Source organism: Narcine bancroftii, chromosome 7 (genome assembly GCF_036971445.1).
Source record: "Narcine bancroftii isolate sNarBan1 chromosome 7, sNarBan1.hap1, whole genome shotgun sequence".
Classification (NCBI taxonomy): Eukaryota; Metazoa; Chordata; class Chondrichthyes; order Torpediniformes; family Narcinidae; genus Narcine; species Narcine bancroftii.
This window is the reverse complement of record NC_091475.1, coordinates 40,544,154-40,557,343: the sequence shown is the minus strand read 5'-3', so window position 1 is coordinate 40,557,343 and position 13,190 is coordinate 40,544,154. Positions and strand designations below refer to the sequence as shown.

The 13,190-nt window shown below is 39.5% G+C and overlaps 1 protein-coding gene and 1 long non-coding RNA gene across 5 annotated transcripts in view; one reads left to right on the top strand and one right to left on the bottom strand.

Annotated features, from left to right (window-relative positions):
- The window catches only part of LOC138738806 (putative claudin-24), an 82,012-nt gene that overhangs the window by 61,435 nt on the left and 7,387 nt on the right, over nucleotides 1-13,190 (top strand). The gene's annotated exons all lie outside the window — the stretch shown is intronic.
- On the bottom strand, nucleotides 1,094-9,049 carry LOC138738810 (uncharacterized). Its single transcript, XR_011341780.1, has 3 exons — nucleotides 8,951-9,049; nucleotides 1,884-1,942; nucleotides 1,094-1,400 (listed from the first exon to the last, which is right to left on the bottom strand). It is a non-coding gene; the product is annotated as an uncharacterized lncRNA (long non-coding RNA).

Sequence of the window (13,190 nt, the reverse complement as noted above, 5' to 3'; positions counted from 1 at the left end):
TGAGAATATTTCAGTTTCCATAAATGCAGAATAAACTGCGATTCTACAGCCTCTGTAAGGGAGAGATATTTGGGTCGCCAGTGGAGAAAGCTGTACTTAGTTACTTACCTTTGCCATTGATTGAATCCACCCACTCAAGTTGAGGGATTGTGAATTGTAACTGAGTTGCGAGAAGATCCTAAAGCCACTCAATCTGAGGGCCCCACTGGCACTCCCTGAGAACACCACTAGTCAGGTTCCGAGGCACCAAGAAACCTAGAGCTCTCATACTCAGACACACCAGAGCTAACAATTACAGCTCCATCATAGTGGCCAAGGAGAATGAGTCAATTGGCAGCCACTAGCTAGCTTTGAAAGGGAGTGAACAACTGACCTTGCACACTGACGCTTGGGATTCAAAATGTGCACACTCCGGCTGAGAGAAGGAACCATTACACTGGGCAAAAGACTCATGGTGAATTTTCTATAATCCATCATTTCATTTCAGTTTCATGTCTGAAAATACATTGTTTCATACAAAGAGACTTCAGCCCAACCAGTCAATACTGTCACACAGTGCAATCCATGTCCCCACAAATGTCTCTGTAACCTAATATCTGGAGTCAATTACACGATCAATCTACAGATCTTGGGATGGGGAAGGAAACCACAGCACCCTGAAAAAAACCCAGCTGGGTCACTGGGAAATCATGCAAACTCCACATGGGCAGCATCTGAGGTCAGAATTGAACCTGTGTCTCTGGTGCTGCAGGGCAAACCGATCTACAAGCTGCGCTACTGTGCTATCCCATTCACACCGTCATTCAAACCCTCCATGCAGCACTGAGACAACCATGCTTTATAATCTTGCACTGGACTTTACTACTGGTGTGAGAGTTAGAAAGTTGTCTTCTTTCACATGTGCTAAAGGTGCAACAAACATTGCATCAAAAATCTAGACTCAAATATTGCCACACTGGGAAGCTGCTTCCTTTGGCTAAGTGAGAAGACATAATAATGGACTCATACCTCTGAAACAGAAGGTTTTGTTCCATCGCCTCCTTGGGGATCCTGTTCCATAACCCAAGCTGATCCTCCAGGACTCAGGGAATTATATGGGTTAGAGGTGCCATTGGGACATTACTTTGGAACCCTGACTTGGCACCATTCCACAAATAACAAAAAAACACATTCCCTGCATTTTATCCTCGGCCCAACCACTAAAACAGATGATCATTTCAGTTACTGTGGGAGTATGTTATGTACAAAGTAGCCACCATGTATCATGCAGTCTCTGTTTATTACTCTTTACAAGTTCTTCCTCAATTGGAAAATCGCCTGTGAAAGGCGAGGACAAGTCCTTCTTTTATTACTGACACTGTAAACATGCATTAGAGGGTCGTCATGGGACCATCTTCTAGCTAAACAATGAAAGAAATTATTTCGGTATGATGGATGAAATTCCTTCAGATCCATGAAAAAAATAAGACGACTCAATTTTTTTAGAGGATTGGGTCATAAATGCGACTAATAATTGATTTGTCATTCTGCAGCTTTTTAAAAAATTTTAGTTGATTACAGAATGCACATCACTGTAAGGGCATTCATTGTATGTTGATAGAATTTTACTTTTGATTTTACTTTTGGTTTATGAACTAGAAATGATTCAATAAGAATTAATGGCTTCTGAGGTGATGTACAAGCCTACATTATTGTATTGTTTCAAAGCAGTATCACACAACACAGAGTGAGCCAACGATTCACCCATTGTATCTTAGCTTCCGCAGTACAGGAGCTGTCCAATGATTTGTACTCCCCAGCTTTACATATATACAACCAGAGGGATCAGTCTTTACCGCATGCTACACGCTAAGGATAATCAGTCAAAATAAAATGGTTTATACCTGTTTAAGGAGGAACATATCAATCTTCATGGCAGTGTTCAAGCAGAATTATTCAGATTCTGCAAAAGCACAAAATAAAATAAGTAAAGCTGATATTTTTTTAATTATTGCATACCGTTCAGGCAATCTTTTACTTGAATTTGTAAGGATCTCCAGTTGGGTCAAAAAAAAGTTTCAGAACCGTAGAACACTATAGCACAGAAAACAGGCCATTCAGACCCTCTAGTTTGTGCTGACCATCATCTCCCTAGTCCCACTGACCTGCTCCCATAGCATAACCCTCCAGTCCTCTCACATCCATATACCTATCCAATTTACACTTAAAACACATGATCGAGCCTGCATTCACCACATCAGATGGCAGTTCATTCCACACTCCCACCACCCTCTGAGTGAAAAACTTCCCTTCAGCTTAAAACTATGACCTTTCATATTTATCTCACCCCAATCTAAGTAGAAAAAGCTGACTCACATCCAATCTGTCTATACTTCACAATCTTGTAAACCTCTATCAAATCTCCCCTTATTCTTCTTCACTCTCAGGAATAAAGTGCTAACCAGTCCAATCTTTCTCTGTAACTAATCCCTGAAGAACTAGCAACATTCTAGTAAATTTCTGTACTCTTCAAACCTATTGTTATCCTGTAGTTAGGTGCCCGGAACTGAACACAATACTCCAAATTTGGCCTTAACAATGTCTTAAACAACTTCAACATAACATTCCCAACTCCTATACTCAATACTTTGATTTATAGATGCTAAGATACCAAAAGCTTTGTTTACAACTCTATCCACATGTGACACCACTTTCAGGGAACAGTGTATTTGCACTCCGAGATCTCTCTGCTCCTCCGCACTCCTTAGCACCTTATCATTTACTGTATATCTCCTACCTTGGTTTTCCTTTCCAAAATACATCACCTCACACTTGTCTGCATTAAACTTCATTTGCCACTTTCTAGCCATTCAGCCCAACTGGATCATGCAATTTTTATCTTCTGCAGGAGACTCCAGTTATTTCATCCCTCCTCGCTTTTTTATCCTCTTTAAGACTTCTTATAAATTCATCATTGTTATCTGCTATTAAGTTCTCACTGAATATTCGCCTTGTACAAATGAATTCCTCGTAAATATTTAAATAGTAGCTGCATTATATTTATGGCTTGTTCTGTTCTCATCCATGGGTTGATTGCAGAGTTCCAAGGGACTATGTAAACTTAGCGAGAACTGAAGATCCTAAACAGAAAGAAACTCCTGTTTACACAATGGTGAAACATTGTGAGTTGATTGATGACATATGATCATCTTAATATCAACCATGTGGCTCAGAGTGCAACCTGTTTTATATTATTAATGACAGCAGTAAAAAAAAGTATCTGCTTCTTTACACTTTCATCCCTTTACTATTCCTTCTCGCCAAATTAACTCTAATTTTTATTCTGTTTATTAGTAGGTTACCTTTGTGAATCCATTTTATCCCAAAGCATCTGGTGTAATAATGGCTTTATAACTGGTTTAGACTTGCATGTCTCACCATCATTTTTAACAGCAGATAAAACCCAAGATTCAGCAAAAAAATTTACAATTCACCCTCAAAACTTTCCCAGGATTTCCCTCCAAAGATTGTAATTCAAAAGGCAAACTCTTATGAATTAAAATCGCTACACCCCTCGCCTTAGAATTAAAAGAAGAAGAAAACACATGACCAACCCAATCTCTCTTCAATTTCAAGTGTTCTTTTCCAGTCAAATGTGTTTATTGCAAAAAAGCAATATCAACTTTCATTTTTTTAATATAGGCCAAAATTCGTTTCCGCTTAATTGGATTATTCAACTCCTGAACGTTGAAAGTTGCACATTTCAAATTAGATATTTCTACAAACTAACAATGTGATCACACACTACTAAATATCGCTCCCCTTATAATCCTTAAAATCACAATCCCTCCCCTTTAAAACATCAAGAAAAAAAATTAAAGAAAAAAATCACCCCTAAAAAAAAACCACCCAAAGGTAGTAATGCCCTAAAAATCTGGGTGTGGTAAACCCCACTAGCTGCAGATGACTGTCAAAGATTTCAGTGTCATCCACCCCACCACCCCCCCCCCGCCAGACATACATACATTATTCAATTAAACATAATCAAATACAATAAATATATTCAATCCAGTGATTCCAGTCCCAATGATTGTTCCGGGTCTTCAATATCAAGAAGACTTTGTGTCAGCTCTTCTTTCTTTCCATTCTTTTCACGCTTCCCATTCTTCCCATTCCCATGCCCATTTCCATTTGCCATTCTTTTAGGTGACAACAATGAAGATCGGCCATTTCCTCACAAATCTGGCAACGAATTGGCAAAAATTAATGCATCATTGTCATTTTCAAAAAATTGAGATTGAAAATTACCATAAAAAACTTTTAACACCACAGGGTAGCGAAAAGCAAATTTATAACCCTTCCGCCATAATACTTCATTAGCTGAATTAAATTCCCGACGTCGCCTAATAATTTCTTGACTCAAATCTGCATTAAAAAATACTCTATTATTTTGGGTCATCATTGGAGATTGACGTTGTCGGGCCGTCTCCACCGCCAGTCGTTATATCATTTCCATATCTTGGTATTTCAAACAACGAATTAAAACCGCCCGTGGCGATTGTCCCGGAAACGGCTTCTTCCTTAATGCTCTATGTGCTCGATCCAACTCCAAACCTTTCGGAAAAAACTCCTTGCCCAACATCTCAGGAATCCATTTCTTAAAAAATTTTATCGGGTTGGAACCTTCAATATCTTTTGGAAGACCCACTATTTTCACATTGTTCCTCCGACTTTGATTTTCCAATGAATCAATTTTCTTCAATAATTCTTTCTTCTGAATTCCCCAATCCACAAAGAATCCTCCACTTTTTCCATTTTTTTCCTATTACATTCAACTTGATTTTTACATTCAAAAAAAAGCTGCTTCAATTTTTAAAAAATTATCTTGTAATGTATCAACTGATTTTATACATCTATTAACATCACTTTTAACTACAGACATATCTTGCTTCATATTTATCATGTCTTCACACATAGTACTCATTTAGTTTTTACTTTCAAAAATCCTCGCGACATCTGTTTAAACATATTGTCCATTTGGTAGGCAATCCCTTCCAAAACAGCACACATAGAATTCATTCCGGATTCCATCACCTCCCTTTGAGGCCTAGCTTCCCTGGTCTCCACCTCCATTTGTTCTTGTGTGCTGCCCAATGAAGATAAGTCTTCTTCTTCTTCAGGCACCACTGGTCCTCTTCCAGTGTGGCTGCGGGTCTGAACACCCGACGACGGCACCCCAACCTCGTCAGGGCGCCACCGCTTGGGGCCCCCCCACAGCCTACACCTGTTCTAATAAATCCCAAAACCTCAAAGCACCGCACATACCTGGTAGGACCAGCGACTGCACAGGTGTGTCCTCCGACGCAACACTGCACGTCCCTGGCCCACCCGACAACATCGTGGGTTCGAGGGCCCCTCTCTCGGCTGGACCGCCCTCGCGCCCGTGGTTCAGCATCGGCCGAGCTTGTCGTCAAGCCAGTGCCATCTTGCAGAGGCAGAATCGGTGCCGGCATCATACTTAACCCAGCAGGAGTCCTCTGAGCCTTGGGGATTCCCACTGACGACTCGGTGGTTTCATCTGAACAGGTAGGCCTCAATTCTTCGACACTCTTGTAAGGTAGTTTCTTCTGTAATTGAGCTTTCATTTTTTTCACATTGGTAGCCACTGTAGTCCTCTATATTCCAATAACTGTAAATACTACTTTTAATCACTTTTATAAATTTAAAAACGGGTATTTAAAAAAACTAGCTGGTGAAGGGTGGAATTGCACATCTGTCTTCTACGCCATCTTACCACGCCGCCCCCCCCCCCCCCCGCCCCAAGCAGGTAAAACCCAATGTAGAACTTGATCTTGGAGTTCATTCAGTCCTCAATGGACTAGCCTAGTAGCAAACTGGCCTTGGGTGCAGTAAACAAGTGTGATGGATCTATAGCCTATACCAAAATACTTGGAGAAAAACTGTTATGGTTTAATCTGTACTGCAAAACCTTCCCTAATTCTACTTTCCTCTTCACACACATAGCATAACATAGTGGATGTAAGAAAGATTTAGAAGCAGCTGAAAGCCATATGTTCACTTGAGCCTCTTCTGTGCCTTGTCCACTTTCTTGCTCAATCCCCACCCATATTCTCTGAACTCCTTCCAATCATTATATGTCAGTTTTGGAAGTTGTTTGACTAATAGTCCAGAAACTCTGAGTCCAATTTCCCACTGCAACACTTTGGGAATTTAAACATTTCATTTTATAAAAATTACAAATCAAATCTGCTATCCATTAAAGAGAACTGTTGATTAGTCATAAAACCCCCAACTGCTTCACCGACACTCTTCATGGAAAGAAATGTGTTGTCCTCTGGCTTCCACATTACTCCAGTCTCACAGCAGCATGGTTGGCCTTGACTGGCCTCTGTCATGATCCAAGATCATGCCAGTTTCTCAAGGAAAATTGGGGATGGGTCCTAAGCATCAGGCATGCTTGTAACAGGCACATTCTGAGAATTAATAATTATAAATAAAAATAATTATTAAAAAGACAACAATTAAAAATTCTACAATGCAATTAGTATCTTTAAATTGAATAGTATTTGATTGGCTGACTCAGATGTTAATTTCATACCTTCTGGCTAATCTGTTACTCAGGATAAAAGTGGTTGCAGCTTGGAACTGAAGGGAATTTAAGCAGTAATGCTGCTGTGAAGATTTAAGTGTTGTTAAGGTTTTTTAAGTATGATTAGGCATTAACCCATGACTTTGCTGATTTAAAGTGGGCTACCTTGGTCTACTGTTGCATCAACAGACTGGCACAACTTCACTTGATCCGTCCAGCAGATCAGTGATAGAATAGACAGAGTTCAAGACCTGCTCATGTATTCCATTAGAAAAAATAACATATAGTTTAAGAAATAATAATGGTATATAGAAATGAATAAATGTATTCCATTAGAAAAAATAATATAGTTTAAGAAATAATATTGAAATATTCGAACAAATATGGGAGCCTTACATGAAACACAATAGCAAAAACCTACCGGGGACAATCACTACCTAAGTTAACGGAAGGAAAAGGAAATGAAAAGAATGGACTCAGTGGAATTTCTGGTGTATTTTTATTGAATGACAACATTGTCTGACTGGTTTAATGTATCCTAGATTTTGTACCTTAAATGGACGGGAGGGGGGAGGTAGGGAGGGTGGGATGGGAGGAGGGAGGGGGGGGAGAAAATGGCACTGTATATGTGTGAAAAGGAAAAAGTGTGTATCATGGTTAATGTGATTTATGGTGTGAAAAATAAAAAAATTTAAAAAAAAGACCTGCTCCAGACATTTCTGGCAAGTGGACATCAGAACTGTAGCTCCGAGTAATCAGATGAGAGTAACTCCAATCTGGCAGACATGGTTGTTCCCACTCCCAACAGTTGTCAGAGACAAAATAAAAAGCCCTGCTACAGAGATTGTAATAGCCTGGGGAAGTAGCAATTACATTGCACCCACCAGAGTAGTTAATCAAATGGCAAATGCATTCACTGCTGGCAATGTAGATCATTGATAATACATCTATGGTAGAATGTTTGGAGATTGGAAAATCCATCGTGGAATGTTGTGAGATCAACTGGATCCTTTATTGAATGCTTGGAGCCAGAGCAGATCCATCATGGAATGTTTGGGGATTAAATGGATCTATTGCTAGGATTTTAAGTGGATCAGTCATAGCATGTTGGTAGTGTATGCATATCGAATGCTGAGGGATGGAGCATCAGTCGTGACAGCAGAATGGCAAGAAGGAGCCTAGTGCACTGCTCAGACAAGTGGTAATGTTAAGAATGATAGAGATTCTCATCACCTACACAGAGGAATTCAAAGAAACACACTGACCAATTTTCCTGTAAATCTTTGCACTGGTTTCCACACTTGTCCAGATAAATTTTACTTCTGCAAATGAATAACACACTGCATGGTGAATTGGGTCATATTAAAGATTCTGCACGTAAGGAGATAGCTCATGTTCCAGACTAATTTGTTAGGCAAAACTCAACATCTGGCACAATTGTAAACACATGCGGAGAGAAAATAAGATTTACGTTCCCTTCACCTCTTCAAAATTTAGAATTGTTTTTAAATTTCATCATGGAACAATTGACATTTTCAATTGTGCAGAGCTGTGTAATCCTCACAGTTCCATCCTCTTTTGGTCTGTGAGTATATCTCTCCTTAACAATCCTGTGTGCATCCTTTTAATATATTTCAATCTCATATTGATGTTTAGTGCTCATTCTTCAACATTTGTGATGACAGGAAAAAACTATATAATTCTTGTGGGAAAGAGTTAAGCCAGTTTTAAAATGTGTCCTCTCAGTTCACTTTGGAAACTTCCAAAGTCCTTTTATAGTCAACCCCGACTGCTTAAAACATACTTGACTTTAATTATTTATATTGTTAAGGAGTAAGCATAAGTAGCAATGTGTTTCTTTTCATTCCGATGTGGATTGGTAACAGGATCAAATCAATTCCACCAAATATCATAGATGATATCAGACATCAATGCAATGGCCAAATTTTTGTGAAATGTGCTTGATCGGTATATTCAATAGAGGGAGAAGGGATTGGTGAGTTGCTGATAGAACCATTTCATGAGAATGTGAAATAGAAACAGAAGCAGGAAAGGCCATTTGGCCTCCCACACATGCTCCACTATTAAATAAGATCAAGACACATTACCTTCCTGAACTAACCCCATTTCCCTTGCTTCAAATCCAAAAACCTATTGATCGCTGAGACTCCACCATCCACTTAGGTGGAGAATTCAAAACACTTCTATTAAAAAGACACATCTTCTTGCATCAGGTCCTGAGTGGCAAGCTCTTTACTTTGAGGCTGCAACTCATAATTCTCCCCATCACCAACCAGGTGTAACATCGTCCCTATATCCCTGTCAAGCCCCATCGGTATTTTGATATTTCAATGAGTCCACCTCTCATTCTTCCTAACAGATGTTTAAAGACTGAGTCTGCCTCTTCTTTCCTCCATATCCAATCCTAGTGGGAGGAGTCCATGGCATCTTCCTGCTTGCCCCTCTACAGTCATAAACATTTTGATTGTGATGTCTCATCTATTCACAATCCTGATACAATGATGTCATTTTATCATTAGAACACAAGCAAGGTTTACTTCTGAGCAATATAAGAATTATTAAATATGAAAAGCCAGAGTTTGCCTTTTACCAACCAAGTAGTCATTTGATACAATAATGTTTTTAACTAATTACGGTAACCAACTTCCCTCAATAAACCAAAAACAGACCCAGACAGGAGGTGAGGAGAGCCCAGTAGTGGGAAGATTTATGATGGGATGGCACATTCGCCATCTAAAGGCTAGTGAAGCAGTTTCTATTACACTCCACAAAGTTTCAAGTAATCAGGAATTTGGCAGTGGCTGCTACTCTGAAAGAATGAAGCACAATACCAAGTTGAAGAACTATTTTTCAGGACCTAGCTATCAGTTAAAATAGCCCTTACTTATAAACAAAAATAAATATTTCCATTTAGACAAGAATTTGACTTTACCTAGATTGCCATCTGGACTCCCTGGGAATCAAGGGGAAATCTTCCTCTTGCTGGAGTCATTCCCCATCACAAAGAAATACAGTTATAGCAATTAGGGTCCCCCAAACTTCTCTGCAGACACCCTGCTGCCCAGCTCATTTTCTGAACTACCTGCAGTTGTTCTATTGGTGATACCTCCTCCATTATAGAACCATAGAACACTACAGAACAGAAACAGGCCTTTTGGCTTATCTAGTCTCTGCTGAACTGCTATTCTGCCTAGGCCCAATGACCTGTGCCCAGACCACTTCATATGGCTCCCATCCATATACCCATCTACATGTCAAAACTGAGCCTACATTCACCACTTCAGCAAGCATCTAATTCCACAGCTGGCAGCTTATTCCACTCTCAGATTATACCATCAGATGTGGGGATGACAAATGGCAGATGCATGATGTTCACTTCCTCAGATGATAAGGCATTTTGTGCATTCATTGAACAAGACCTGGAAAGCATTATGGCATTGGACGATGTGGTGAATAACAAGCATGGGACACAAGATGTAAGTGATAACCATCTCTAGTAAACCAAAGTGTGAACAGTTGTATGAGCACCTACAATAAACAAGAGTGTGAACAGTTACATATCAGGCAATAAACCAAGAAATATTGGAGAAATGTAAAGATGAAACAGCAATTATCATGGGGGACTTTAAAATGCTATAGATTGGGTGAATCAAGTTGGTTGAAGCACCTTGAGGAGGACTTCATAGAGTGCATATATGATGCCTTTCTTGAGGAGCATGTTACTGAACCTACAAGGAAACATGCTATCTTGGATCTTGTTCTATTATTGTTATGGGCCCAGAGGGCCCTAAAACCCAGCAGCAATAGAAATTCACCAAGACAAATGGTTACTTAAACAAAAGTTGCTTTTAATTATTTTTAAACATGAAAACAGGATCAAATTTTAACTAACCTAACTTAACCCCATTCTAATTCTAAGCGCACGTGTATGTAATGTATGTGTAAATTCAGAAAAGTTCTTTGATTCACAGTCCAATCTCACTTCTCTCTGCTCCAAGTTCACTGGTTGCAGGCAATTCTTATACCGTGCACAGAATTTAACATTTATGAATTTCACCAGGCTTTGGTGTTTGAAAGGTAAATGGTTATTGCTCATGAAGATTCTTCTCAGATTTCAGAGAGAGATTTGTTGCTCATTGGACACAAACTGATTCCTTCTGATCAGCCACTTCAGTGTCTTGCTGAAGAACCTTTCCCCATCAGGGTTTTTCCAGATGATAATAGAGTTCCTTTTCTGTTTCCCTTATTTCAAGTGAAACATTATACAGCCAACCATCTCCTCTTGTATGGACCACAAGGGCTTTGAACAGACTGAACTAAGAACTCACAACCAGTCTTCAAAATGGGGGTTTTCCACAAGCCTGCCAGCTTGTCATGTTCCAGTCCCATCTGCTGCTGCTGAACTGTAGAACTGAATTCTCTCTCTTTCAATCTCTTCTCTCTCTCAGATAAAACCACATGACTCTCTTAGAACAGCAAACTGCACTCAGACTGCGGCACCGGACCTAATCTTCTGAGTTTGTTCAACTGTTGCCTTCCAAAACAATAATCCATTTCTCCACAGCATGTCCAATTAACACCTACTTGTGAAGTCTTTATAGGCATTCTTCAAAGTTTATGCAAAGGCACTCGGAGCCTGGACTGTCTGACTTGAACCAAGCTCTTGCATTTTAAATGAGATCTGTGTTGAAGTGTTTTTTTGTAACCTTCACTAAAAAACCTCCCACAATTTATCTCCTTTAAAATATATCTATATACAATATAAAATATAACATAATCTGTCACAATGAGAAGATAAAATTAGCAATCTTATAATTTGAGATCCTCTTGGAAAGAATGATCACATTATTATTGAGTTTATCATACAAATGGAGGCTACAATCGTTCGGTCAAAAACCAGTGTGTTATGCCTAAACTAAACAAACTATAAAGGAGGAGTTGGCTAGGGTAGACTGGGAATGCAGGCTATATGAAGGGACAGTTGAGGAACAGTAAAAGAATTCCAAAGAGATGCGGACCTCAACAAAAGTATATTTCAATTAAAAGCAAGGACAGTAAGGGCAGGGACAGCCAGCCTTGGATAATCAAAGCAATCAAGGAAGGCATCAAACTAAAAGCTTATGCACACAAAGTTGCCAAGAGCAGTGGGAAACTAGAAGATAGGGAAAACTTTAAGAAGCTACAAAGAAACATGAAGTGAGCAATGAGAGGAAAAGTAGTCTATGAAGGAAAAAAGCATAAAATATAAAAACGGACAACAATTTGTTTATAATTATATAAAGTGGAAAAAGGTGGCCAAAGTGAATGTTGGTCCCTTGAAAGATGAGAAGAGGGAATTGATATTGGGTAATGAGGAAATGGCTGAGGCTTTGAATGATTTTTTTGTGTCAGTCTTCACAGTGGAGGACACATTAAACATGCCAAAGACAGATGTTATGGATGAGATGGGAGTGAGGACCTGGATATAATAGCTATCACTAGAGAGGTAGTACTCAGAAAAATTGAGGGTCTAAAGATAGATAAGTCCCCCTGTCCTGATTGAATGCATCCCAGGGTACTGAAAGAAATGGCAGAAGTTATAGTCAAAGCTTTGGTGATAATTTACCAAAATTCTCTGGATTCTGGGCAGGTTCTGGTGGATTGGAAGGTGGCAAATGTCATGTTACTATTCAAAAAAAGGATGTAGGCAAAAGGCAGGGAACTATAGGCCAGTTGTTTAAGACCTGTAGTTGGAAAATGCTTGAAGCCACCATTAAAGAAGAAATAGCGAGGCATCTGGAGTGAAATGGATCCAACAGGCAGGTGCAGCATGGATTCAGCAAAGGAATGTCCTTTTTGACAAATTATACTGGAGTTCTTTGAGAATATAATGAGTGCAGTAGACAGAGGGGCGCAGATGGACATTGTTTACCTGGATTTCCAGAAGCCGTTCGATAAGGTGCCACATTAAGGATTTGTACAGAAGATAAGGATGCATAGAATTGGGGGTGAGGTATGACCAATAGAAAGCAGAGAGTTGGGATTCAGGGGTGTTTATCTGGTTGGCAATCAGTGGTGAGTGGTGAGCTGCAGGGGTCGGTGCTGGGCCCACATGTGTTCACATTATTCATTATCTGGAAGAGGAGACAGGGTGTAGTATATCTAAGGTAAAACACTATGGTTTAAATAAAAACACAATATTGGAGAAACTCAGCAAGTCCAAGTGTACTTTATATAGCAAAGATAAAGATACATAACCAACTTTTCAGGCTTGAGTCCTTCATCAACATATGAAAAAAGGTGGGCCAGTGCCCAAACATAATGTTCTAGTCTGAGTTGCTGGTGACACGAAATTGAGTGGAAAAGCAAAATTGTGCAGAAGATACGAAGAGTCTGCAGAGACATATAGCTAGGTTAAGTGGTCTTGCAGATAGAGTACAATGTTGGCAAATGTGAGGTTATTCACTTTGGAAGGAAAAATGGAAAATAAGAATATTATTTAAATGGCAAGTGATTGCAGCATGCTGCCGTATAGAAGGACTTGGGAGTGCGTGTGTATGAATTGCAAAAGGTTGGCTTGCAAGTGCAGCAGGCTATCAAG